At 37.2% G+C, this 26,330-nt stretch overlaps 27 non-coding genes across 27 annotated transcripts; all 27 read left to right on the top strand.

Moving 5' to 3' along the window:
• Positions 1-50: 50 nt before the first annotated feature.
• Positions 51-123, top strand: TRNAR-UCU (transfer RNA arginine (anticodon UCU)). The gene has a single exon. It is a non-coding gene; the product is annotated as a tRNA-Arg (tRNA).
• Positions 124-1,123: 1,000 nt separating this feature from the next.
• Positions 1,124-1,196, top strand: TRNAK-UUU (transfer RNA lysine (anticodon UUU)). Its single transcript has one exon. It is a non-coding gene; the product is annotated as a tRNA-Lys (tRNA).
• Positions 1,197-1,523: 327 nt separating this feature from the next.
• On the top strand, positions 1,524-1,614 carry TRNAR-UCU (transfer RNA arginine (anticodon UCU)). The gene is given in 2 exon segments: positions 1,524-1,560; positions 1,579-1,614. It is a non-coding gene; the product is annotated as a tRNA-Arg (tRNA).
• Positions 1,615-3,532: 1,918 nt separating this feature from the next.
• Positions 3,533-3,623, top strand: TRNAR-UCU (transfer RNA arginine (anticodon UCU)). The gene is given in 2 exon segments: positions 3,533-3,569; positions 3,588-3,623. It is a non-coding gene; the product is annotated as a tRNA-Arg (tRNA).
• Positions 3,624-4,068: 445 nt separating this feature from the next.
• TRNAK-UUU (transfer RNA lysine (anticodon UUU)) lies at positions 4,069-4,141 on the top strand. Its single transcript has one exon. It is a non-coding gene; the product is annotated as a tRNA-Lys (tRNA).
• Positions 4,142-5,141: 1,000 nt separating this feature from the next.
• On the top strand, positions 5,142-5,214 carry TRNAK-UUU (transfer RNA lysine (anticodon UUU)). Its single transcript has one exon. It is a non-coding gene; the product is annotated as a tRNA-Lys (tRNA).
• Positions 5,215-5,541: 327 nt separating this feature from the next.
• On the top strand, positions 5,542-5,632 carry TRNAR-UCU (transfer RNA arginine (anticodon UCU)). The gene is given in 2 exon segments: positions 5,542-5,578; positions 5,597-5,632. It is a non-coding gene; the product is annotated as a tRNA-Arg (tRNA).
• Positions 5,633-6,077: 445 nt separating this feature from the next.
• Positions 6,078-6,150, top strand: TRNAK-UUU (transfer RNA lysine (anticodon UUU)). The gene has a single exon. It is a non-coding gene; the product is annotated as a tRNA-Lys (tRNA).
• A 1,000-nt stretch (positions 6,151-7,150) lies between these two features.
• On the top strand, positions 7,151-7,223 carry TRNAK-UUU (transfer RNA lysine (anticodon UUU)). Its single transcript has one exon. It is a non-coding gene; the product is annotated as a tRNA-Lys (tRNA).
• Positions 7,224-7,550: 327 nt separating this feature from the next.
• TRNAR-UCU (transfer RNA arginine (anticodon UCU)) lies at positions 7,551-7,641 on the top strand. Its single transcript is given in 2 exon segments — positions 7,551-7,587; positions 7,606-7,641. It is a non-coding gene; the product is annotated as a tRNA-Arg (tRNA).
• Positions 7,642-8,086: 445 nt separating this feature from the next.
• TRNAR-UCU (transfer RNA arginine (anticodon UCU)) lies at positions 8,087-8,159 on the top strand. The gene has a single exon. It is a non-coding gene; the product is annotated as a tRNA-Arg (tRNA).
• A 1,401-nt stretch (positions 8,160-9,560) lies between these two features.
• TRNAR-UCU (transfer RNA arginine (anticodon UCU)) lies at positions 9,561-9,651 on the top strand. Its single transcript is given in 2 exon segments — positions 9,561-9,597; positions 9,616-9,651. It is a non-coding gene; the product is annotated as a tRNA-Arg (tRNA).
• A 1,918-nt stretch (positions 9,652-11,569) lies between these two features.
• Positions 11,570-11,660, top strand: TRNAR-UCU (transfer RNA arginine (anticodon UCU)). The gene is given in 2 exon segments: positions 11,570-11,606; positions 11,625-11,660. It is a non-coding gene; the product is annotated as a tRNA-Arg (tRNA).
• Positions 11,661-13,179: 1,519 nt separating this feature from the next.
• TRNAK-UUU (transfer RNA lysine (anticodon UUU)) lies at positions 13,180-13,252 on the top strand. The gene has a single exon. It is a non-coding gene; the product is annotated as a tRNA-Lys (tRNA).
• A 327-nt stretch (positions 13,253-13,579) lies between these two features.
• TRNAR-UCU (transfer RNA arginine (anticodon UCU)) lies at positions 13,580-13,670 on the top strand. Its single transcript is given in 2 exon segments — positions 13,580-13,616; positions 13,635-13,670. It is a non-coding gene; the product is annotated as a tRNA-Arg (tRNA).
• A 1,918-nt stretch (positions 13,671-15,588) lies between these two features.
• TRNAR-UCU (transfer RNA arginine (anticodon UCU)) lies at positions 15,589-15,679 on the top strand. Its single transcript is given in 2 exon segments — positions 15,589-15,625; positions 15,644-15,679. It is a non-coding gene; the product is annotated as a tRNA-Arg (tRNA).
• Positions 15,680-17,197: 1,518 nt separating this feature from the next.
• On the top strand, positions 17,198-17,270 carry TRNAK-UUU (transfer RNA lysine (anticodon UUU)). Its single transcript has one exon. It is a non-coding gene; the product is annotated as a tRNA-Lys (tRNA).
• Positions 17,271-17,597: 327 nt separating this feature from the next.
• On the top strand, positions 17,598-17,688 carry TRNAR-UCU (transfer RNA arginine (anticodon UCU)). Its single transcript is given in 2 exon segments — positions 17,598-17,634; positions 17,653-17,688. It is a non-coding gene; the product is annotated as a tRNA-Arg (tRNA).
• A 445-nt stretch (positions 17,689-18,133) lies between these two features.
• Positions 18,134-18,206, top strand: TRNAR-UCU (transfer RNA arginine (anticodon UCU)). Its single transcript has one exon. It is a non-coding gene; the product is annotated as a tRNA-Arg (tRNA).
• Positions 18,207-19,606: 1,400 nt separating this feature from the next.
• TRNAR-UCU (transfer RNA arginine (anticodon UCU)) lies at positions 19,607-19,697 on the top strand. The gene is given in 2 exon segments: positions 19,607-19,643; positions 19,662-19,697. It is a non-coding gene; the product is annotated as a tRNA-Arg (tRNA).
• Positions 19,698-20,142: 445 nt separating this feature from the next.
• Positions 20,143-20,215, top strand: TRNAK-UUU (transfer RNA lysine (anticodon UUU)). Its single transcript has one exon. It is a non-coding gene; the product is annotated as a tRNA-Lys (tRNA).
• Positions 20,216-21,211: 996 nt separating this feature from the next.
• On the top strand, positions 21,212-21,284 carry TRNAK-UUU (transfer RNA lysine (anticodon UUU)). The gene has a single exon. It is a non-coding gene; the product is annotated as a tRNA-Lys (tRNA).
• Positions 21,285-21,611: 327 nt separating this feature from the next.
• Positions 21,612-21,702, top strand: TRNAR-UCU (transfer RNA arginine (anticodon UCU)). The gene is given in 2 exon segments: positions 21,612-21,648; positions 21,667-21,702. It is a non-coding gene; the product is annotated as a tRNA-Arg (tRNA).
• A 445-nt stretch (positions 21,703-22,147) lies between these two features.
• On the top strand, positions 22,148-22,220 carry TRNAK-UUU (transfer RNA lysine (anticodon UUU)). Its single transcript has one exon. It is a non-coding gene; the product is annotated as a tRNA-Lys (tRNA).
• Positions 22,221-23,220: 1,000 nt separating this feature from the next.
• On the top strand, positions 23,221-23,293 carry TRNAK-UUU (transfer RNA lysine (anticodon UUU)). Its single transcript has one exon. It is a non-coding gene; the product is annotated as a tRNA-Lys (tRNA).
• Positions 23,294-23,620: 327 nt separating this feature from the next.
• Positions 23,621-23,711, top strand: TRNAR-UCU (transfer RNA arginine (anticodon UCU)). Its single transcript is given in 2 exon segments — positions 23,621-23,657; positions 23,676-23,711. It is a non-coding gene; the product is annotated as a tRNA-Arg (tRNA).
• Positions 23,712-25,629: 1,918 nt separating this feature from the next.
• Positions 25,630-25,720, top strand: TRNAR-UCU (transfer RNA arginine (anticodon UCU)). Its single transcript is given in 2 exon segments — positions 25,630-25,666; positions 25,685-25,720. It is a non-coding gene; the product is annotated as a tRNA-Arg (tRNA).
• Positions 25,721-26,330: the final 610 nt, after the last annotated feature.

Here is a 26,330-nt window from a genome sequence, read left to right as displayed (position 1 = left end):
GGGACACTTCCAAATGTTGATAAGGTCATTTTGTGGAGCGCCCTCTCCGAGCCTGGATAGCTCAGTCGGGAGAGCATCAGACTTCTAATCTGAGGGCCCAGGGTTCAAGTCCCTGTTCAGGCGGCTTGGTTAAAGAAAAGGTATATCAATTGCATACTCTTTTCAGGATCCAATGAATGGGGAGTCCTATTAGAGATGTTTCAAAAAAGTCTTAATCAAGTCATTACATACCCATCTGTCTTCTACATTCTTTGACAAGGGTTAAGAAGACTTACCCAAACTGTATCATGTAGTTTGTTGATTATCTTTTACCCAATTCAATGTTCAAAATGTAAGGTAGTGTCCGATTAACTTGATAAAGTTGGTCAACAGCTGATAGGTCATCTTTTTATTTGTGAATCTCTGATCACCGTGTTGAATCAGGTCGGATCTCTAGTGCAATGGATAGCGGCTTGGAGTCCTAGACGAATGTAGCAAAAGCATTCAAAGGCTTTGTGTTCAAACACCAGCTGGGTCAATTTTATCCCTCCTCTTATTTTATAACTAATTGAAACAGTAACAAGCAATGCCTGCGTCTGCATCACCAGAAACATTTACCAAAATGGCAGTGAAAGAAAGTCTACTTAAACAGAGACTGTTTGCTTTGAAAAAATTGCATAATCTATGCCCAAGAGGAAATTCCCAAAGATACTGCTGAAAATGTATGTAATTTAGTAGGTAGTAATAGTATTTGGCACTTTATTGATTTCACAATGTCATTTTAGACACATGATTTCTAAGTCAGCCGAAAATGAGATAGTACAAATTTCAGGATTTAAAATGGATTACGTGTGCTGCTGAAATTTCAAATGCTTAACACCTTCAATGCTACAGGAGATTTTCCTCCTGTGCTGAATGATCTGTAAATCCATTGTTCATGACGAGCTCAGCTCGTCATAAGCACACGACAAGTGTACTGCACGACGAGCTGAGCTCGTCATGAGCATGGAAGGGGTTAAAACATCAATTTGTTATTAAACTCTACAAATTTGATTGCTAATGTATGTAACCATATTAATACACAGAGTGTAGGTCAGTGTACGTCCACATTTGTTTAGCTGTTTTTAAGACAGAGTATAGCAGAGCCTGGATAGCTCAGTCGGTAGAGCATCAGACTTTTAATCTGAGGAACCAGGGTTCAAGTCCCTGTTCAGGCGGGTGCTTCCTTTAAAGAAAAATTACTCTAATTGGATGCTCTTTTTGTGTTCCCCTGCATGACGAATAAGATATTCCATTACTAAAATTGCAAAAACGTCTTTCATGGAGTTGTAAAATGCACATCTGCCTCATATATCATGTGCCTTTTGCCTAAACTTAAGTCGTACGTAGACTTACCTAAGGTATCATGTAACTTGAGACGGTGAATATAATTTCCCCAATTCAATATTCAAAATAAATCCATGGTTATAGTATCAAATGAACTTTATAAAGCTGATCAACATTATTTCATTTCAGAATATCTCTGCACCTCATCAGAGTGTATTGGCTCTGTGGCGCAATGGATAGCGCATTGGACTTCTAGGTGAATGTAAAAAAGATATTCAAAGGTTGTGGGTTCGAATCCCACCAGAGTCAGTTTTATCCCTATTTATTTCATAACTGTTTAAAAGAGTAATAAACAGTGCATGCATGCTTCTGCTTCACCAAAAAGGGCAGTGAAAGGAAGTCTATTTTAAATAGATACTATTCAAGTTACGCAATCTTTGCAGAAGAGGAAATTGGCAGCTGTACTTATGAAAATGTAATTTACTCAGAAGTAAGATTTTGGGCCCTTCCTTAATTTTACAATGTCAATAAAAACATATGAATTCTAAGTCAGCAAAAAAAATGAGATAGTAGCAATTTCAGGACTTACAATAAGGTTAAATTTACTGAAGAGATTTCAAATGCTTGAAGTACCAATTCATTATTATATTCTGCGTATTCAGTACTTAATACCGGCAACCATCTTAAGAAACGTAGTGATAGTTGGGACACTTCCAAATGTTGATAAGGTCATTTTGTGGAGTGACCTGTCCGAGTCTGGGTAGCTCAGTCGGGAGAGCATCAGACTTTTAATCTGAGGGCCCAGGGTTCAAGTCCCTGTTCAGGCGGCTTGGTTAAAGAAAAGGTATATCAATTGCATACTCTTTTCAGGATCCAATGAATGGGGAGTCCTATTAGAGATGTTTCAAAAAAGTCTTAATCAAGTCATTACATACCCATCTGTCTTCTACATTCTTTGACAAGGGTTAAGAAGACTTACCCAAACTGTATCATGTAGTTTGTTGATTATCTTTTACCCAATTCAATGTTCAAAATGTAAGGTAGTGTCCGATTAACTTGATAAAGTTGGTCAACAGCTGATAGGTCATCTTTTTATTTGTGAATCTCTGATCACCGTGTTGAATCAGGTCGGATCTCTAGTGCAATGGATAGCGGCTTGGAGTCCTAGACGAATGTAGCAAAAGCATTCAAAGGCTTTGTGTTCAAACACCAGCTGGGTCAATTTTATCCCTCCTCTTATTTTATAACTAATTGAAACAGTAACAAGCAATGCCTACGTCTGCATCACCAGAAACATTTACCAAAATGGCAGTGAAAGAAAGTCTACTTAAACAGAGACTGTTTGCTTTGAAAACATTGCATAATCTATGCCCAAGAGGAAGTTCCCAAAGAAACTGCTGAAAATGTATGTAATTTAGTAGGTAGTAATAGTATTTGGCACTTTATTGATTTCACAAGGTCATTTTAGACACATGATTTCTAAGTCAGCCGAAAATGAGATAGTACAAATTTCAGGATTTAAAATGGATTATGTGTGCTGCTGAAATTTCAAATGCTTAACACCTTCAATGCTACAGGAGATTTTCCTCCTGTGCTGAATGATCTGTAAATCCATTGTTCATGACGAGCTCAGCTCGTCATAAGCACACGACAAGTGTACTGCACGAAGAGCTGAGCTCGTCATGAGCATGGAAGGGGTTAAAACATCAATTTGTTATTAAACTCTACAAATTTGATTGCTAATATATGTAACCATATTAATACATAGAGTGTAGGTCAGTGTACGTCCACATTTGTTTAGCTGATTTTAAGACAGAGTATAGCAGAGCCTGGATAGCTCAGTCGGTATCGCATCGGACTTTTAATCTGAGGGTCCAGGGTTCAAGTCCCTGTTCAGGCGGTTGCTTCATTTAAAGAAAAATTACTCTAATTGGATGCTCTTTTTGTGTTCCCCTGCATGACGAATAAGATATTCCATTACTAAAATTGCAAAAACGTCTTTCATGGAGTTGTGAAATGCACATCTGCCTCATATATCATGTGCCTTTTGACTAAACTTAAGTCGTACGTAGACTTACCTAAGGTATCATGTAACTTGAGACGGTGAATATAATTTCCCCAATTCAATATTCAAAATAAATCCATGGTTATAGTATCAAATGAACTTTATAAAGCTGATCAACATTATTTCATTTCAGAATATCTCTGCACCTAATCAGAGCGTATTGGCTCTGTGGCGCAATGGATAGCGCATTGGACTTCTAGGTGAATGTAAAAAGGATATTCAAAGGTTGTGGGTTCGAATCCCACCAGAGTCAGTTTTATCCCTATTTATTTCATAACTGTTTAAAAGAGTAATAAACAGTGCATGCATGCTTCTGCTTCACCAAAAAGGGCAGTGAAAGGAAGTCTATTTTAAATAGATACTATTCAAATTACGCAATCTTTGCAGAAGAGGAAATTGGCAGCTGTACTTATGAAAATGTAATTTACTCAGAAGTAAGATTTTGGGCCCTTCCTTAATTTTACAATGTCAATAAAAACATATGACTTCTAAGTCAGCAAAAAAAATGAGATAGTAGCAATTTCAGGACTTACAATAAGGTTAAATTTACTGAAGAGATTTCAAATTCTTGAAGTGCCAATTCATTATTATATTCCGCGTATTCAGTACTTAATACCGGCAACCATCTTAAGAAACGTAGTGATAGTTGGGACACTTCCAAATGTTGATAAGGTCATTTTGTGGAGCGACCTCTCCGAGCCTGGATAGCTCAGTCGGGAGAGCATCAGACTTTTAATCTGAGGGCCCAGGGTTCAAGTCCCTGTTCAGGCGGCTTGGTTAAAGAAAAGATATATCAATTGCATACTCTTTTCAGGATCCAATGAATGGGGAGTCCTATTAGAGATGTTTCAAAAAAGTCTTAATCAAGTCATTACATACCCATCTGTCTTCTACATTCTTTGACAAGGGTTAAGAAGACTTACCCAAACTGTATCATGTAGTTTGTTGATTATCTTTTACCCAATTCAATGTTCAAAATGTAAGGTAGTGTCCGATTAACTTGATAAAGTTGGTCAACAGCTGATAGGTCATCTTTTTATTTGTGAATCTCTGATCACCGTGTTGAATCAGGTCGGATCTCTAGTGCAATGGATAGCGGCTTGGAGTCCTAGACGAATGTAGCAAAAGCATTCAAAGGCTTTGTGTTCAAACACCAGCTGGGTCAATTTTATCCCTCCTCTTATTTTATAACTAATTGAAACAGTAACAAGCAATGCCTGCGTCTGCATCACCAGAAACATTTACCAAAATGGCAGTGAAAGAAAGTCTACTTAAACAGAGACTGTTTGCTTTGAAAACATTGCATAATCTATGCCCAAGAGGAAGTTCCCAAAGAAACTGCTGAAAATGTATGTAATTTAGTAGGTAGTAATAGTATTTGGCACTTTATTGATTTCACAAGGTCATTTTAGACACATGATTTCTAAGTCAGCCGAAAATGAGATAGTACAAATTTCAGGATTTAAAATGGATTACGTGTGCTGCTGAAATTTCAAATGCTTAACACCTTCAATGCTACAGGAGATTTTCCTCCTGTGCTGAATGATCTGTAAATCCATTGTTCATGACGAGCTGAGCTCGTCATAAGCACACGACAAGTGTACTGCACGACGAGCTGAGCTCGTCATGAGCATGGAAGGGGTTAAAACATCAATTTGTTATTAAACTCTACAAATTTGATTGCTAATATATGTAACCATATTAATACACAGAGTGTAGGTCAGTGTACGTCCACATTTGTTTAGCTGATTTTAAGACAGAGTATAGCAGAGCCTGGATAGCTCAGTCGGTAGAGCATCAGACTTTTAATCTGAGGGTCCAGGGTTCAAGTCCCTGTTCAGGCGGTTGCTTCCTTTAAAGAAAAATTACTCTAATTGGATGCTCTTTTTGTGTTCCCCTGCATGACGAATAAGATATTCCATTACTAAAATTGCAAAAACGTCTTTCATGGAGTTGTGAAATGCACATCTGCCTCATATATCATGTGCCTTTTGCCTAAACTTAAGTCGTACGTAGACTTACCTAAGGTATCATGTAACTTGAGACGGTGAATATAATTTCCCCAATTCAATATTCAAAATAAATCCATGGTTATAGTATCAAATGAACTTTATAAAGCTGATCAACATTATTTCATTTCAGAATATCTCTGCACCTCATCAGAGTGTATTGGCTCTGTGGCGCAATGGATAGCGCATTGGACTTCTAGGTGAATGTAAAAAAGATATTCAAAGGTTGTGGGTTCGAATCCCACCAGAGTCAGTTTTATCCCTATTTATTTCATAACTGTTTAAAAGAGTAATAAACAGTGCATGCATGCTTCTGCTTCACCAAAAAGGGCAGTGAAAGGAAGTCTATTTTAAATAGATACTATTCAAGTTACGCAATCTTTGCAGAAGAGGAAATTGGCAGCTGTACTTATGAAAATGTAATTTACTCAGAAGTAAGATTTTGGGCCCTTCCTTAATTTTACAATGTCAATAAAAACATATGAATTCTAAGTCAGCAAAAAAAATGAGATAGTAGCAATTTCAGGACTTACAATAAGGTTAAATTTACTGAAGAGATTTCAAATGCTTGAAGTACCAATTCATTATTATATTCCGCGTATTCAGTACTTAATACCGGCAACCATCTTAAGAAACGTAGTGATAGTTGGGACACTTCCAAATGTTGATAAGGTCATTTTGTGGAGCGCCCTCTCCGAGCCTGGATAGCTCAGTCGGGAGAGCATCAGACTTTTAATCTGAGGGCCCAGGGTTCAAGTCCCTGTTCAGGCGGCTTGGTTAAAGAAAAGGTATATCAATTGCATACTCTTTTCAGGATCCAATGAATGGGGAGTCCTATTAGAGATGTTTCAAAAAAGTCTTAATCAAGTCATTACATACCCATCTGTCTTCTACATTCTTTGACAAGGGTTAAGAAGACTTACCCAAACTGTATCATGTAGTTTGTTGATTATCTTTTACCCAATTCAATGTTCAAAATGTAAGGTAGTGTCCGATTAACTTGATAAAGTTGGTCAACAGCTGATAGGTCATCTTTTTATTTGTGAATCTCTGATCACCGTGTTGCATCAGGTCGGATCTCTAGTGCAATGGATAGCGGCTTGGAGTCCTAGACGAATGTAGCAAAAGCATTCAAAGGCTTTGTGTTCAAACACCAGCTGGGTCAATTTTATCCCTCCTCTTATTTTATAACTAATTGAAACAGTAACAAGCAATGCCTGCGTCTGCATCACCAGAAACATTTACCAAAATGGCAGTGAAAGAAAGTCTACTTAAACAGAGACTGTTTGCTTTGAAAACATTGCATAATCTATGCCCAAGAGGAAGTTCCCAAAGAAACTGCTGAAAATGTATGTAATTTAGTAGGTAGTAATAGTATTTGGCACTTTATTGATTTCACAAGGTCATTTTAGACACATGATTTCTAAGTCAGCCGAAAATGAGATAGTACAAATTTCAGGATTTAAAATGGATTACGTGTGCTGCTGAAATTTCAAATGCTTAACACCTTCAATGCTACAGGAGATTTTCCTCCTGTGCTGAATGATCTGTAAATCCATTGTTCATGACGAGCTGAGCTCGTCATAAGCACACGACAAGTGTACTGCACGACGAGCTGAGCTCATCATGAGCATGGAAGGGGTTAAAACATCAATTTGTTATTAAACTCTACAAATTTGATTGCTAATATATGTAACCATATTAATACACAGAGTGTAGGTCAGTGTACGTCCACATTTGTTTAGCTGATTTTAAGACAGAGTATAGCAGAGCCTGGATAGCTCAGTCGGTAGAGCATCAGACTTTTAATCTGAGGGTCCAGGGTTCAAGTCCCTGTTCAGGCGGTTGCTTCCTTTAAAGAAAAATTACTCTAATTGGATGCTCTTTTTGTGTTCCCCTGCATGACGAATAAGATATTCCATTACTAAAATTGCAAAAACGTCTTTCATGGAGTTGTGAAATGCACATCTGCCTCATATATCATGTGCCTTTTGCCTAAACTTAAGTCGTACGTAGACTTACCTAAGGTATCATGTAACTTGAGACGGTGAATATAATTTCCCCAATTCAATATTCAAAATAAATCCATGGTTATAGTATCAAATGAACTTTATAAAGCTGATCAACATTATTTCATTTCAGAATATCTCTGCACCTCATCAGAGTGTATTGGCTCTGTGGCGCAATGGATAGCGCATTGGACTTCTAGGTGAATGTAAAAAAGATATTCAAAGGTTGTGGGTTCGAATCCCACCAGAGTCAGTTTTATCCCTATTTATTTCATAACTGTTTAAAAGAGTAATAAACAGTGCATGCATGCTTCTGCTTCACCAAAAAGGGCAGTGAAAGGAAGTCTATTTTAAATAGATACTATTCAAGTTACGCAATCTTTGCAGAAGAGGAAATTGGCAGCTGTACTTATGAAAATGTAATTTACTCAGAAGTAAGATTTTGGGCCCTTCCTTAATTTTACAATGTCAATAAAAACATATGAATTCTAAGTCGGCAAAAAAAATGAGATAGTAGCAATTTCAGGACTTACAATAAGGTTAAATTTACTGAAGAGATTTCAAATGCTTGAAGTACCAATTCATTATTATATTCCGCGTATTCAGTACTTAATACCGGCAACCATCTTAAGAAACGTAGTGATAGTTGGGACACTTCCAAATGTTGATAAGGTCATTTTGTGGAGCGCCCTCTCCGAGCCTGGATAGCTCAGTCGGGAGAGCATCAGACTTCTAATCTGAGGGCCCAGGGTTCAAGTCCCTGTTCAGGCGGCTTGGTTAAAGAAAAGGTATATCAATTGCATACTCTTTTCAGGATCCAATGAATGGGGAGTCCTATTAGAGATGTTTCAAAAAAGTCTTAATCAAGTCATTACATACCCATCTGTCTTCTACATTCTTTGACAAGGGTTAAGAAGACTTACCCAAACTGTATCATGTAGTTTGTTGATTATCTTTTACCCAATTCAATGTTCAAAATGTAAGGTAGTGTCCGATTAACTTGATAAAGTTGGTCAACAGCTGATAGGTCATCTTTTTATTTGTGAATCTCTGATCACCGTGTTGAATCAGGTCGGATCTCTAGTGCAATGGATAGCGGCTTGGAGTCCTAGACGAATGTAGCAAAAGCATTCAAAGGCTTTGTGTTCAAACACCAGCTGGGTCAATTTTATCCCTCCTCTTATTTTATAACTAATTGAAACAGTAACAAGCAATGCCTGCGTCTGCATCACCAGAAACATTTACCAAAATGGCAGTGAAAGAAAGTCTACTTAAACAGAGACTGTTTGCTTTGAAAAAATTGCATAATCTATGCCCAAGAGGAAATTCCCAAAGATACTGCTGAAAATGTATGTAATTTAGTAGGTAGTAATAGTATTTGGCACTTTATTGATTTCACAATGTCATTTTAGACACATGATTTCTAAGTCAGCCGAAAATGAGATAGTACAAATTTCAGGATTTAAAATGGATTACGTGTGCTGCTGAAATTTCAAATGCTTAACACCTTCAATGCTACAGGAGATTTTCCTCCTGTGCTGAATGATCTGTAAATCCATTGTTCATGACGAGCTCAGCTCGTCATAAGCACACGACAAGTGTACTGCACGACGAGCTGAGCTCGTCATGAGCATGGAAGGGGTTAAAACATCAATTTGTTATTAAACTCTACAAATTTGATTGCTAATGTATGTAACCATATTAATACACAGAGTGTAGGTCAGTGTACGTCCACATTTGTTTAGCTGTTTTTAAGACAGAGTATAGCAGAGCCTGGATAGCTCAGTCGGTAGAGCATCAGACTTTTAATCTGAGCGAACCAGGGTTCAAGTCCCTGTTCAGGCGGGTGCTTCCTTTAAAGAAAAATTACTCTAATTGGATGCTCTTTTTGTGTTCCCCTGCATGACGAATAAGATATTCCATTACTAAAATTGCAAAAACGTCTTTCATGGAGTTGTGAAATGCACATCTGCCTCATATATCATGTGCCATTTGACTAAACTTAAGTCGTACGTAGATTTACCTAAGGTATCATGTAACTTGAGACGGTGAATATAATTTCCCCAATTCAATATTCAAAATAAATCCATGGTTATAGTATCAAATGAACTTTATAAAGCTGATCAACATTATTTCATTTCAGAATATCTCTGCACCTCATCAGAGCGTATTGGCTCTGTGGCGCAATGGATAGCGCATTGGACTTCTAGGTGAATGTATAAAAGATATTCAAAGGTTGTGGGTTCGAATCCCACCAGAGTCAGTTTTATCCCTATTTATTTCATAACTGTTTAAAAGAGTAATAAACAGTGCATGCATGCTTCTGCTTCACCAAAAAGGGCAGTGAAAGGAAGTCTATTTTAAATAGATACTATTCAAGTTACGCAATCTTTGCAGAAAAGGAAATTGGCAGCTGTACTTATGAAAATGTAATTTACTCAGAAGTAAGATTTTGGGCCCTTCCTTAATTTTACAATGTCAATAAAAACATATGAATTCTAAGTCAGCAAAAAAAATGAGATAGTAGCAATTTCAGGACTTACAATAAGGTTAAATTTACTGAAGAGATTTCAAATGCTTGAAGTACCAATTCATTATTATATTCTGCGTATTCAGTACTTAATACCGGCAACCATCTTAAGAAACGTAGTGATAGTTGGGACACTTCCAAATGTTGATAAGGTCATTTTGTGGAGTGACCTGTCCGAGCCTGGGTAGCTCAGTCGGGAGAGCATCAGACTTTTAATCTGATGGCCCAGGGTTCAAGTCCCTGTTCAGGCGGCTTGGTTAAAGAAAAGGTATATCAATTGCATACTCTTTTCAGGATCCAATGAATGGGGAGTCCTATTAGAGATGTTTCAAAAAAGTCTTAATCAAGTCATTACATACCCATCTGTCTTCTACATTCTTTGACAAGGGTTAAGAAGACTTACCCAAACTGTATCATGTAGTTTGTTGATTATCTTTTACCCAATTCAATGTTCAAAATGTAAGGTAGTGTCCGATTAACTTGATAAAGTTGGTCAACAGCTGATAGGTCATCTTTTTATTTGTGAATCTCTGATCACCGTGTTGAATCAGGTCGGATCTCTAGTGCAATGGATAGCGGCTTGGAGTCCTAGACGAATGTAGCAAAAGCATTCAAAGGCTTTGTGTTCAAACACCAGCTGGGTCAATTTTATCCCTCCTCTTATTTTATAACTAATTGAAACAGTAACAAGCAATGCCTACGTCTGCATCACCAGAAACATTTACCAAAATGGCAGTGAAAGAAAGTCTACTTAAACAGAGACTGTTTGCTTTGAAAACATTGCATAATCTATGCCCAAGAGGAAGTTCCCAAAGAAACTGCTGAAAATGTATGTAATTTAGTAGGTAGTAATAGTATTTGGCACTTTATTGATTTCACAAGGTCATTTTAGACACATGATTTCTAAGTCAGCCGAAAATGAGATAGTACAAATTTCAGGATTTAAAATGGATTATGTGTGCTGCTGAAATTTCAAATGCTTAACACCTTCAATGCTACAGGAGATTTTCCTCCTGTGCTGAATGATCTGTAAATCCATTGTTCATGACGAGCTCAGCTCGTCATAAGCACACGACAAGTGTACTGCACGAAGAGCTGAGCTCGTCATGAGCATGGAAGGGGTTAAAACATCAATTTGTTATTAAACTCTACAAATTTGATTGCTAATATATGTAACCATATTAATACATAGAGTGTAGGTCAGTGTACGTCCACATTTGTTTAGCTGATTTTAAGACAAAGTATAGCAGAGCCTGGATAGCTCAGTCGGTATCGCATCAGACTTTTAATCTGAGGGTCCAGGGTTCAAGTCCCTGTTCAGGCGGTTGCTTCATTTAAAGAAAAATTACTCTAATTGGATGCTCTTTTTGTGTTCCCCTGCATGACGAATAAGATATTCCATTACTAAAATTGCAAAAACGTCTTTCATGGAGTTGTGAAATGCACATCTGCCTCATATATCATGTGCCTTTTGACTAAACTTAAGTCGTACGTAGACTTACCTAAGGTATCATGTAACTTGAGACGGTGAATATAATTTCCCCAATTCAATATTCAAAATAAATCCATGGTTATAGTATCAAATGAACTTTATAAAGCTGATCAACATTATTTCATTTCAGAATATCTCTGCACCTAATCAGAGCATATTGGCTCTGTGGCGCAATGGATAGCGCATTGGACTTCTAGGTGAATGTAAAAAGGATATTCAAAGGTTGTGGGTTCGAATCCCACCAGAGTCAGTTTTATCCCTATTTATTTCATAACTGTTTAAAAGAGTAATAAACAGTGCATGCATGCTTCTGCTTCACCAAAAAGGGCAGTGAAAGGAAGTCTATTTTAAATAGATACTATTCAAATTACGCAATCTTTGCAGAAGAGGAAATTGGCAGCTGTACTTATGAAAATGTAATTTACTCAGAAGTAAGATTTTGGGCCCTTCCTTAATTTTACAATGTCAATAAAAACATATGACTTCTAAGTCAGCAAAAAAAATGAGATAGTAGCAATTTCAGGACTTACAATAAGGTTAAATTTACTGAAGAGATTTCAAATTCTTGAAGTGCCAATTCATTATTATATTCCGCGTATTCAGTACTTAATACCGGCAACCATCTTAAGAAACGTAGTGATAGTTGGGACACTTCCAAATGTTGATAAGGTCATTTTGTGGAGCGACCTCTCCGAGCCTGGATAGCTCAGTCGGGAGAGCATCAGACTTTTAATCTGAGGGCCCAGGGTTCAAGTACCTGTTCAGGCGGCTTGGTTAAAGAAAAGGTATATCAATTGCATACTCTTTTCAGGATCCAATGAATGGGGAGTCCTATTAGAGATGTTTTTAAAAAAGTCTTAATCAAGTCATTACATACCCATCTGTCTTCTACATTCTTTGACAAGGGTTAAGAAGACTTACCCAAACTGTATCATGTAGTTTGTTGATTATCTTTTACCCAATTCAATGTTCAAAATGTAAGGTAGTGTCCGATTAACTTGATAAAGTTGGTCAACAGCTGATAGGTCATCTTTTTATTTGTGAATCTCTGATCACCGTGTTGAATCAGGTCGGATCTCTAGTGCAATGGATAGCGGCTTGGAGTCCTAGACGAATGTAGCAAAAGCATTCAAAGGCTTTGTGTTCAAACACCAGCTGGGTCAATTTTATCCCTCCTCTTATTTTATAACTAATTGAAACAGTAACAAGCAATGCCTGCGTCTGCATCACCAGAAACATTTACCAAAATGGCAGTGAAAGAAAGTCTACTTAAACAGAGACTGTTTGCTTTGAAAACATTGCATAATCTATGCCCAAGAGGAAGTTCCCAAAGAAACTGCTGAAAATGTATGTAATTTAGTAGGTAGTAATAGTATTTGGCACTTTATTGATTTCACAAGGTCATTTTAGACACATGATTTCTAAGTCAGCCGAAAATGAGATAGTACAAATTTCAGGATTTAAAATGGATTACGTGTGCTGCTGAAATTTCAAATGCTTAACACCTTCAATGCTACAGGAGATTTTCCTCCTGTGCTGAATGATCTGTAAATCCATTGTTCATGACGAGCTCAGCTCGTCATAAGCACACGACAAGTGTACTGCACGACGAGCTGAGCTCGTCATGAGCATGGAAGGGGTTAAAACATCAATTTGTTATTAAACTCTACAAATTTGATTGCTAATGTATGTAACCATATTAATACACAGAGTGTAGGTCAGTGTACGTCCACATTTGTTTAGCTGTTTTTAAGACAGAGTATAGCAGAGCCTGGATAGCTCAGTCGGTAGAGCATCAGACTTTTAATCTGAGGAACCAGGGTTCAAGTCCCTGTTCAGGCGGGTGCTTCCTTTAAAGAAAAATTACTCTAATTGGATGCTCTTTTTGTGTTCCCCTGCATGACGAATAAGATATTCCATTACTAAAATTGCAAAAACGTCTTTCATGGAGTTGTGAAATGCACATCTGCCTCATATATCATGTGCCATTTGACTAAACTTAAGTCGTACGTAGATTTACCTAAGGTATCATGTAACTTGAGACGGTGAATATAATTTCCCCAATTCAATATTCAAAATAAATCCATGGTTATAGTATCAAATGAACTTTATAAAGCTGATCAACATTATTTCATTTCAGAATATCTCTGCACCTCATCAGAGCGTATTGGCTCTGTGGCGCAATGGATAGCGCATTGGACTTCTAGGTGAATGTAAAAAACATATTCAAAGGTTGTGGGATCGAATCCCACCAGAGTCAGTTTTATCCCTATTTATTTCATAACTGTTTAAAAGAGTAATAAACAGTGCATGCATGCTTCTGCTTCACCAAAAAGGGCAGTGAAAGGAAGTCTATTTTAAATAGATACTATTCAAGTTACGCAATCTTTGCAGAAGAGGAAATTGGCAGCTGTACTTATGAAAATGTAATTTACTCAGAAGTAAGATTTTGGGCCCTTCCTTAATTTTACAATGTCAATAAAAACATATGAATTCTAAGTCAGCAAAAAAAATGAGATAGTAGCAATTTCAGGACTTACAATAAGGTTAAATTTACTGAAGAGATTTCAAATGCTTGAAGTACCAATTCATTATTATATTCTGCGTATTCAGTACTTAATACCGGCAACCATCTTAAGAAACGTAGTGATAGTTGGGACACTTCCAAATGTTGATAAGGTCATTTTGTGGAGTGACCTGTCCGAGCCTGGGTAGCTCAGTCGGGAGAGCATCAGACTTTTAATCTGATGGCCCAGGGTTCAAGTCCCTGTTCAGGCGGCTTGGTTAAAGAAAAGGTATATCAATTGCATACTCTTTTCAGGATCCAATGAATGGGGAGTCCTATTAGAGATGTTTCAAAAAAGTCTTAATCAAGTCATTACATACCCATCTGTCTTCTACATTCTTTGACAAGGGTTAAGAAGACTTACCCAAACTGTATCATGTAGTTTGTTGATTATCTTTTACCCAATTCAATGTTCAAAATGTAAGGTAGTGTCCGATTAACTTGATAAAGTTGGTCAACAGCTGATAGGTCATCTTTTTATTTGTGAATCTCTGATCACCGTGTTGAATCAGGTCGGATCTCTAGTGCAATGGATAGCGGCTTGGAGTCCTAGACGAATGTAGCAAAAGCATTCAAAGGCTTTGTGTTCAAACACCAGCTGGGTCAATTTTATCCCTCCTCTTATTTTATAACTAATTGAAACAGTAACAAGCAATGCCTACGTCTGCATCACCAGAAACATTTACCAAAATGGCAGTGAAAGAAAGTCTACTTAAACAGAGACTGTTTGCTTTGAAAACATTGCATAATCTATGCCCAAGAGGAAGTTCCCAAAGAAACTGCTGAAAATGTATGTAATTTAGTAGGTAGTAATAGTATTTGGCACTTTATTGATTTCACAAGGTCATTTTAGACACATGATTTCTAAGTCAGCCGAAAACGAGATAGTACAAATTTCAGGATTTAAAATGGATTATGTGTGCTGCTGAAATTTCAAATGCTTAACACCTTCAATGCTACAGGAGATTTTCCTCCTGTGCTGAATGATCTGTAAATCCATTGTTCATGACGAGCTCAGCTCGTCATAAGCACACGACAAGTGTACTGCACGAAGAGCTGAGCTCGTCATGAGCATGGAAGGGGTTAAAACATCAATTTGTTATTAAACTCTACAAATTTGATTGCTAATATATGTAACCATATTAATACATAGAGTGTAGGTCAGTGTACGTCCACATTTGTTTAGCTGATTTTAAGACAGAGTATAGCAGAGCCTGGATAGCTCAGTCGGTATCGCATCAGACTTTTAATCTGAGGGTCCAGGGTTCAAGTCCCTGTTCAGGCGGTTGCTTCATTTAAAGAAAAATTACTCTAATTGGATGCTCTTTTTGTGTTCCCCTGCATGACGAATAAGATATTCCATTACTAAAATTGCAAAAACGTCTTTCATGGAGTTGTGAAATGCACATCTGCCTCATATATCATGTGCCTTTTGACTAAACTTAAGTCGTACGTAGACTTACCTAAGGTATCATGTAACTTGAGACGGTGAATATAATTTCCCCAATTCAATATTCAAAATAAATCCATGGTTATAGTATCAAATGAACTTTATAAAGCTGATCAACATTATTTCATTTCAGAATATCTCTGCACCTAATCAGAGCGTATTGGCTCTGTGGCGCAATGGATAGCGCATTGGACTTCTAGGTGAATGTAAAAAGGATATTCAAAGGTTGTGGGTTCGAATCCCACCAGAGTCAGTTTTATCCCTATTTATTTCATAACTGTTTAAAAGAGTAATAAACAGTGCATGCATGCTTCTGCTTCACCAAAAAGGGCAGTGAAAGGAAGTCTATTTTAAATAGATACTATTCAAATTACGCAATCTTTGCAGAAGAGGAAATTGGCAGCTGTACTTATGAAAATGTAATTTACTCAGAAGTAAGATTTTGGGCCCTTCCTTAATTTTACAATGTCAATAAAAACATATGAATTCTAAGTCAGCAAAAAAAATGAGATAGTAGCAATTTCAGGACTTACAATAAGGTTAAATTTACTGAAGAGATTTCAAATGCTTGAAGTACCAATTCATTATTATATTCTGCGTATTCAGTACTTAATACCGGCAACCATCTTAAGAAACGTAGTGATAGTTGGGACACTTCCAAATGTTGATAAGGTCATTTTGTGGAGTGACCTGTCCGAGCCTGGGTAGCTCAGTCGGGAGAGCATCAGACTTTTAATCTGAGGGCCCAGGGTTCAAGTCCCTGTTCAGGCGGCTTGGTTAAAGAAAAGGTATATCAATTGCATACTCTTTTCAGGATCCAATGAATGGGGAGTCCTATTAGAGATGTTTCAAAAAAGTCTTAATCAAGTCATTACATACCCATCTGTCTTCTACATTCTTTGACAAGGGTTAAGAAGACTTACCCAAACTGTATCATGTAGTTTGTTGATTATCTTTTACCCAATTCAATGTTCAAAATGTAAGGTAGTGTCCGATTAACTTGATAAAGTTGGTCAACAGCTGATAGGTCATCTTTTTATTTGTGAATCTCTGATCACCGTGTTGAATCAGGTCGGATCTCTAGTGCAATGGATAGCGGCTTGGAGTCCTAGACGAATGTAGCAAAAGCATTCAAAGGCTTTGTGTTCAAACACCAGCTGGGTCAATTTTATCCCTCCTCTTATTTTATAACTAATTGAAACAGTAACAAGCAATGCCTACGTCTGCATCACCAGAAACATTTACCAAAATGGCAGTGAAAGAAAGTCTACTTAAACAGAGACTGTTTGCTTTGAAAACATTGCATAATCTATGCCCAAGAGGAAGTTCCCAAAGAAACTGCTGAAAATGTATGTAATTTAGTAGGTAGTAATAGTATTTGGCACTTTATTGATTTCACAAGGTCATTTTAGACACATGATTTCTAAGTCAGCCGAAAATGAGATAGTACAAATTTCAGGATTTAAAATGGATTACGTGTGCTGCTGAAATTTCAAATGCTTAACACCTTCAATGCTACAGGAGATTTTCCTCCTGTGCTGAATGATCTGTAAATCCATTGTTCATGACGAGCTGAGCTCGTCATAAGCACACGACAAGTGTACTGCACGACGAGCTGAGCTCGTCATGAGCATGGAAGGGGTTAAAACATCAATTTGTTATTAAACTCTACAAATTTGATTGCTAATATATGTAACCATATTAATACACAGAGTGTAGGTCAGTGTACGTCCACATTTGTTTAGCTGATTTTAAGACAGAGTATAGCAGAGCCTGGATAGCTCAGTCGGTAGAGCATCAGACTTTTAATCTGAGGGTCCAGGGTTCAAGTCCCTGTTCAGGCGGTTGCTTCCTTTAAAGAAAAATTACTCTAATTGGATGCTCTTTTTGTGTTTCCCTGCATGACGAATAAGATATTCCATTACTAAAATTGCAAAAACGTCTTTCATGGAGTTGTGAAATGCACATCTGCCTCATATATCATGTGCCTTTTGCCTAAACTTAAGTCGTACGTAGACTTACCTAAGGTATCATGTAACTTGAGACGGTGAATATAATTTCCCCAATTCAATATTCAAAATAAATCCATGGTTATAGTATCAAATGAACTTTATAAAGCTGATCAACATTATTTCATTTCAGAATATCTCTGCACCTCATCAGAGTGTATTGGCTCTGTGGCGCAATGGATAGCGCATTGGACTTCTAGGTGAATGTAAAAAAGATATTCAAAGGTTGTGGGTTCGAATCCCACCAGAGTCAGTTTTATCCCTATTTATTTCATAACTGTTTAAAAGAGTAATAAACAGTGCATGCATGCTTCTGCTTCACCAAAAAGGGCAGTGAAAGGAAGTCTATTTTAAATAGATACTATTCAAGTTACGCAATCTTTGCAGAAGAGGAAATTGGCAGCTGTACTTATGAAAATGTAATTTACTCAGAAGTAAGATTTTGGGCCCTTCCTTAATTTTACAATGTCAATAAAAAAATATGAATTCTAAGTCAGCAAAAAAAATGAGATAGTAGCAATTTCAGGACTTACAATAAGGTTAAATTTACTGAAGAGATTTCAAATGCTTGAAGTACCAATTCATTATTATATTCCGCGTATTCAGTACTTAATACCGGCAACCATCTTAAGAAACGTAGTGATAGTTGGGACACTTCCAAATGTTGATAAGGTCATTTTGTGGAGCGCCCTCTCCGAGCCTGGATAGCTCAGTCGGGAGAGCATCAGACTTCTAATCTGAGGGCCCAGGGTTCAAGTCCCTGTTCAGGCGGCTTGGTTAAAGAAAAGGTATATCAATTGCATACTCTTTTCAGGATCCAATGAATGGGGAGTCCTATTAGAGATGTTTCAAAAAAGTCTTAATCAAGTCATTACATACCCATCTGTCTTCTACATTCTTTGACAAGGGTTAAGAAGACTTACCCAAACTGTATCATGTAGTTTATTGATTATCTTTTACCCAATTCAATGTTCAAAATGTAAGGTAGTGTCCGATTAACTTGATAAAGTTGGTCAACAGCTGATAGGTCATCTTTTTATTTGTGAATCTCTGATCACCGTGTTGAATCAGGTCGGATCTCTAGTGCAATGGATAGCGGCTTGGAGTCCTAGACGAATGTAGCAAAAGCATTCAAAGGCTTTGTGTTCAAACACCAGCTGGGTCAATTTTATCCCTCCTCTTATTTTATAACTAATTGAAACAGTAACAAGCAATGCCTGCGTCTGCATCACCAGAAACATTTACCAAAATGGCAGTGAAAGAAAGTCTACTTAAACAGAGACTGTTTGCTTTGAAAAAATTGCATAATCTATGCCCAAGAGGAAATTCCCAAAGATACTGCTGAAAATGTATGTAATTTAGTAGGTAGTAATAGTATTTGGCACTTTATTGATTTCACAATGTCATTTTAGACACATGATTTCTAAGTCAGCCGAAAATGAGATAGTACAAATTTCAGGATTTAAAATGGATTACGTGTGCTGCTGAAATTTCAAATGCTTAACACCTTCAATGCTACAGGAGATTTTCCTCCTGTGCTGAATGATCTGTAAATCCATTGTTCATGACGAGCTCAGCTCGTCATAAGCACACGACAAGTGTACTGCACGACGAGCTGAGCTCGTCATGAGCATGGAAGGGGTTAAAACATCAATTTGTTATTAAACTCTACAAATTTGATTGCTAATATATGTAACCATATTAATACATAGAGTGTAGGTCAGTGTACGTCCACATTTGTTTAGCTGATTTTAAGAAAGAGTATAGCAGAGCCTGGATAGCTCAGTAGGTATCGCATCAGACTTTTAATCTGAGGGTCCAGGGTTCAAGTCCCTGTTCAGGCGGTTGCTTCATTTAAAGAAAAATTACTCTAATTGGATGCTCTTTTTGTGTTCCCCTGCATGACGAATAAGATATTCCATTACTAAAATTGCAAAAACGTCTTTCATGGAGTTGTGAAATGCACATCTGCCTCATATATCATGTGCCTTTTGACTAAACTTAAGTCGTACGTAGACTTACCTAAGGTATCATGTAACTTGAGACGGTGAATATAATTTCCCCAATTCAATATTCAAAATAAATCCATGGTTATAGTATCAAATGAACTTTATAAAGCTGATCAACATTATTTCATTTCAGAATATCTCTGCACCTAATCAGAGCGTATTGGCTCTGTGGCGCAATGGATAGCGCATTGGACTTCTAGGTGAATGTAAAAAGGATATTCAAAGGTTGTGGGTTCGAATCCCACCAGAGTCAGTTTTATCCCTATTTATTTCATAACTGTTTAAAAGAGTAATAAACAGTGCATGCATGCTTCTGCTTCACCAAAAAGGGCAGTGAAAGGAAGTCTATTTTAAATAGATACTATTCAAATTACGCAATCTTTGCAGAAGAGGAAATTGGCAGCTGTACTTATGAAAATGTAATTTACTCAGAAGTAAGATTTTGGGCCCTTCCTTAATTTTACAATGTCAAAAAAAACATATGACTTCTAAGTCAGCAAAAAAAATGAGATAGTAGCAATTTCAGGACTTACAATAAGGTTAAATTTACTGAAGAGATTTCAAATTCTTGAAGTGCCAATTCATTATTATATTCCGCGTATTCAGTACTTAATACCGGCAACCATCTTAAGAAACGTAGTGATAGTTGGGACACTTCCAAATGTTGATAAGGTCATTTTGTGGAGCGACCTCTCCGAGCCTGGATAGCTCAGTCGGGAGAGCATCAGACTTTTAATCTGAGGGCCCAGGGTTCAAGTCCCTGTTCAGGCGGCTTGGTTAAAGAAAAGGTATATCAATTGCATACTCTTTTCAGGATCCAATGAATGGGGAGTCCTATTAGAGATGTTTCAAAAAAGTCTTAATCAAGTCATTACATACCCATCTGTCTTCTACATTCTTTGACAAGGGTTAAGAAGACTTACCCAAACTGTATCATGTAGTTTGTTGATTATCTTTTACCCAATTCAATGTTCAAAATGTAAGGTAGTGTCCGATTAACTTGATAAAGTTGGTCAACAGCTGATAGGTCATCTTTTTATTTGTGAATCTCTGATCACCGTGTTGAATCAGGTCGGATCTCTAGTGCAATGGATAGCGGCTTGGAGTCCTAGACGAATGTAGCAAAAGCATTCAAAGGCTTTGTGTTCAAACACCAGCTGGGTCAATTTTATCCCTCCTCTTATTTTATAACTAATTGAAACAGTAACAAGCAATGCCTGCGTCTGCATCACCAGAAACATTTACCAAAATGGCAGTGAAAGAAAGTCTACTTAAACAGAGACTGTTTGCTTTGAAAACATTGCATAATCTATGCCCAAGAGGAAATTCCCAAAGATACTGCTGAAAATGTAATTTAGTAGGTAGTAATAGTATTTGGCACTTTATTGATTTCACAATGTAATTTTAGACACATGATTTCTAAGTCAGCCGAAAATGAGATAGTACAAATTTCAGGATTTAAAATGGATTACGTGTGCTGCTGAAATTTCAAATGCTTAACACCTTCAATGCTACAGGAGATTTTCCTCCTGTGCTGAATGATCTGTAAATCCATTGTTCATGACGAGCTGAGCTCGTCATAAGCACACGACAAGTGTACTGCACGACGAGCTGAGCTCGTCATGAGCATGGAAGGGGTTAAAACATCAATTTGTTATTAAACTCTACAAATTTGATTGCTAATATATGTAACCATATTAATACACAGAGTGTAGGTCAGTGTACGTCCACATTTGTTTAGCTGATTTTAAGACAGAGTGTAGCAGAGCCTGGATAGCTCAGTCGGTAGAGCATCAGACTTTTAATCTGAGGGTCCAGGGTTCAAGTCCCTGTTCAGGCGGTTGCTTCCTTTAAAGAAAAATTACTCTAATTGGATGCTCTTTTTGTGTTCCCCTGCATGACGAATAAGATATTCCATTACTAAAATTGCAAAAACGTCTTTCATGGAGTTGTGAAATGCACATCTGCCTCATATATCATGTGCCATTTGCCTAAACTTAAGTCGTACGTAGACTTACCTAAGGTATCATGTAACTTGAGACGGTGAATATAATTTCCCCAATTCAATATTCAAAATAAATCCATGGTTATAGTATCAAATGAACTTTATAAAGCTGATCAACATTATTTCATTTCAGAATATCTCTGCACCTCATCAGAGTGTATTGGCTCTGTGGCGCAATGGATAGCGCATTGGACTTCTAGGTGAATGTAAAAAAGATATTCAAAGGTTGTGGGTTCGAATCCCACCAGAGTCAGTTTTATCCCTATTTATTTCATAACTGTTTAAAAGAGTAATAAACAGTGCATGCATGCTTCTGCTTCACCAAAAAGGGCAGTGAAAGGAAGTCTATTTTAAATAGATACTATTCAAGTTACGCAATCTTTGCAGAAGAGGAAATTGGCAGCTGTACTTATGAAAATGTAATTTACTCAGAAGTAAGATTTTGGGCCCTTCCTTAATTTTACAATGTCAATAAAAACATATGAATTCTAAGTCAGCAAAAAAAATGAGATAGTAGCAATTTCAGGACTTACAATAAGGTTAAATTTACTGAAGAGATTTCAAATGCTTGAAGTACCAATTCATTATTATATTCCGCGTATTCAGTACTTAATACCGGCAACCATCTTAAGAAACGTAGTGATAGTTGGGACACTTCCAAATGTTGATAAGGTCATTTTGTGGAGCGCCCTCTCCGAGCCTGGATAGCTCAGTCGGGAGAGCATCAGACTTTTAATCTGAGGGCCCAGGGTTCAAGTCCCTGTTCAGGCGGCTTGGTTAAAGAAAAGGTATATCAATTGCATACTCTTTTCAGGATCCAATGAATGGGGAGTCCTATTAGAGATGTTTCAAAAAAGTCTTAATCAAGTCATTACATACCCATCTGTCTTCTACATTCTTTGACAAGGGTTAAGAAGACTTACCCAAACTGTATCATGTAGTTTGTTGATTATCTTTTACCCAATTCAATGTTCAAAATGTAAGGTAGTGTCCGATTAACTTGATAAAGTTGGTCAACAGCTGATAGGTCATCTTTTTATTTGTGAATCTCTGATCACCGTGTTGAATCAGGTCGGATCTCTAGTGCAATGGATAGCGGCTTGGAGTCCTAGACGAATGTAGCAAAAGCATTCAAAGGCTTTGTGTTCAAACACCAGCTGGGTCAATTTTATCCCTCCTCTTATTTTATAACTAATTGAAACAGTAACAAGCAATGCCTGCGTCTGCATCACCAGAAACATTTACCAAAATGGCAGTGAAAGAAAGTCTACTTAAACAGAGACTGTTTGCTTTGAAAACATTGCATAATCTATGCCCAAGAGGAAATTCCCAAAGATACTGCTGAAAATGTATGTAATTTAGTAGGTAGTAATAGTATTTGGCACTTTATTGATTTCACAATGTCATTTTAGACACATGATTTCTAAGTCAGCCGAAAATGAGATAGTACAAATTTCAGGATTTAAAATGGATTACGTGTGCTGCTGAAATTTCAAATGCTTAACACCTTCAATGCTACAGGAGATTTTCCTCCTGTGCTGAATGATCTGTAAATCCATTGTTCATGACGAGCTCAGCTCGTCATAAGCACACGACAAGTGTACTGCACGAAGAGCTGAGCTCGTCATGAGCATGGAAGGGGTTAAAACATCAATTTGTTATTAAACTCCACAAATTTGATTGCTAATATATGTAACCATATTAATACATAGAGTGTAGGTCAGTGTACGTCCACATTTGTTTAGCTGTTTTTAAGACAGAGTATAGCAGAGCCTGGATAGCTCAGTCGGTAGAGCATCAGACTTTTAATCTGAGGAACCAGGGTTCAAGTCCCTGTTCAGGCGGGTGCTTCCTTTAAAGAAAAATTACTCTAATTGGATGCTCTTTTTGTGTTCCCCTGCATGACGAATAAGATATTCCATTACTAAAATTGCAAAAACGTCTTTCATGGAGTTGTGAAATGCACATCTGCCTCATATATCATGTGCCATTTGACTAAACTTAAGTCGTACGTAGATTTACCTAAGGTATCATGTAACTTGAGACGGTGAATATAATTTCCCCAATTCAATATTCAAAATAAATCCATGGTTATAGTATCAAATGAACTTTATAAAGCTGATCAACATTATTTCATTTCAGAATATCTCTGCACCTCATCAGAGCGTATTGGCTCTGTGGCGCAATGGATAGCGCATTGGACTTCTAGGTGAATGTAAAAAAGATATTCAAAGGTTGTGGGTTCGAATCCCACCAGAGTCAGTTTTATCCCTATTTATTTCATAACTGTTTAAAAGAGTAATAAACAGTGCATGCATGCTTCTGCTTCACCAAAAAGGGCAGTGAAAGGAAGTCTATTTTAAATAGATACTATTCAAGTTACGCAATCTTTGCAGAAGAGGAAATTGGCAGCTGTACTTATGAAAATGTAATTTACTCAGAAGTAAGATTTTGGGCCCTTCCTTAATTTTACAATGTCAATAAAAACATATGAATTCTAAGTCAGCAAAAAAAATGAGATAGTAGCAATTTCAGGACTTACAATAAGGTTAAATTTACTGAAGAGATTTCAAATGTTTGAAGTACCAATTCATTATTATATTCCGCGTATTCAGTACTTAATACCGGCAACCATCTTAAGAAACGTAGTGATAGTTGGGACACTTCCAAATGTTGATAAGGTCATTTTGTGGAGTGACCGGTCCGAACCTGGGTAGCTCAGTCGGGAGAGCATCAGACTTTTAATCTGAGGGCCCAGGGTTCAAGTCCCTGTTCAGGCGGCTTGGTTAAAGAAAAGGTATATCAATTGCATACTCTTTTCAGGATCCAATGAATGGGGAGTCCTATTAGAGATGTTTCAAAAAAGTCTTAATCAAGTCATTACATACCCATCTGTCTTCTACATTCTTTGACAAGGGTTAAGAAGACTTACCCAAACTGTATCATGTAGTTTGTTGATTATCTTTTACCCAATTCAATGTTCAAAATGTAAGGTAGTGTCCGATTAACTTGATAAAGTTGGTCAACAGCTGATAGGTCATCTTTTTATTTGTGAATCTCTGATCACCGTGTTGAATCAGGTCGGATCTCTAGTGCAATGGATAGCGGCTTGGAGTCCTAGACGAATGTAGCAAAAGCATTCAAAGGCTTTGTGTTCAAACACCAGCTGGGTCAATTTTATCCCTCCTCTTATTTTATAACTAATTGAAACAGTAACAAGCAATGCCTACGTCTGCATCACCAGAAACATTTACCAAAATGGCAGTGAAAGAAAGTCTACTTAAACAGAGACTGTTTGCTTTGAAAACATTGCATAATCTATGCCCAAGAGGAAGTTCCCAAAGAAACTGCTGAAAATGTATGTAATTTAGTAGGTAGTAATAGTATTTGGCACTTTATTGATTTCACAAGGTCATTTTAGACACATGATTTCTAAGTCAGCCGAAAATGAGATAGTACAAATTTCAGGATTTAAAATGGATTATGTGTGCTGCTGAAATTTCAAATGCTTAACACCTTCAATGCTACAGGAGATTTTCCTCCTGTGCTGAATGATCTGTAAATCCATTGTTCATGACGAGCTCAGCTCGTCATAAGCACACGACAAGTGTACTGCACGAAGAGCTGAGCTCGTCATGAGCATGGAAGGGGTTAAAACATCAATTTGTTATTAAACTCTACAAATTTGATTGCTAATATATGTAACCATATTAATACATAGAGTGTAGGTCAGTGTACGTCCACATTTGTTTAGCTGATTTTAAGACAGAGTATAGCAGAGCCTGGATAGCTCAGTCGGTATCGCATCAGACTTTTAATCTGAGGGTCCAGGGTTCAAGTCCCTGTTCAGGCGGTTGCTTCATTTAAAGAAAAATTACTCTAATTGGATGCTCTTTTTGTGTTCCCCTGCATGACGAATAAGATATTCCATTACTAAAATTGCAAAAACGTCTTTCATGGAGTTGTGAAATGCACATCTGCCTCATATATCATGTGCCTTTTGACTAAACTTAAGTCGTACGTAGACTTACCTAAGGTATCATGTAACTTGAGACGGTGAATATAATTTCCCCAATTCAATATTCAAAATAAATCCATGGTTATAGTATCAAATGAACTTTATAAAGCTGATCAACATTATTTCATTTCAGAATATCTCTGCACCTCATCAGAGCGTATTGGCTCTGTGGCGCAATGGATAGCGCATTGGACTTCTAGGTGAATGTAAAATAGATATTCAAAGGTTGTGGGTTCGAATCCCACCAGAGTCAGTTTTATCCCTATTTATTTCATAACTGTTTAAAAGAGTAATAAACAGTGCATGCATGCTTCTGCTTCACCAAAAAGGGCAGTGAAAGGAAGTCTATTTTAAATAGATACTATTCAAGTTACGCAATCTTTGCAGAAGAGGAAATTGGCAGCTGTACTTATGAAAATGTAATTTACTCAGAAGTAAGATTTTGGGCCCTTCCTTAATTTTACAATGTCAATAAAAACATATGAATTCTAAGTCAGCAAAAAAAATGAGATAGTAGCAATTTCAGGACTTACAATAAGGTTAAATTTACTGAAGAGATTTCAAATGCTTGAAGTACCAATTCATTATTATATTCTGCGTATTCAGTACTTAATACCGGCAACCATCTTAAGAAACGTAGTGATAGTTGGGACTCTTCCAAATGTTGATAAGGTCATTTTGTGGAGTGACCTGTCCGAGCCTGGGTAGCTCAGTCGGGAGAGCATCAGACGTTTAATCTGAGGGCCCAGGGTTCAAGTCCCTGTTCAGGCGGCTTGGTTAAAGAAAAGGTATATCAATTGCATACTCTTTTCAGGATCCAATGAATGGGGAGTCCTATTAGAGATGTTTCAAAAAAGTCTTAA

The sequence above is a fragment of the Lissotriton helveticus genome, chromosome 1_1, assembly GCF_964261635.1.
Source record: "Lissotriton helveticus chromosome 1_1, aLisHel1.1, whole genome shotgun sequence".
NCBI lineage: Eukaryota > Metazoa > Chordata > Amphibia > Caudata > Salamandridae > Lissotriton > Lissotriton helveticus.
Note: the sequence above shows the minus strand (reverse complement) of the source record. Positions and strands in the feature narration are given on the sequence as shown.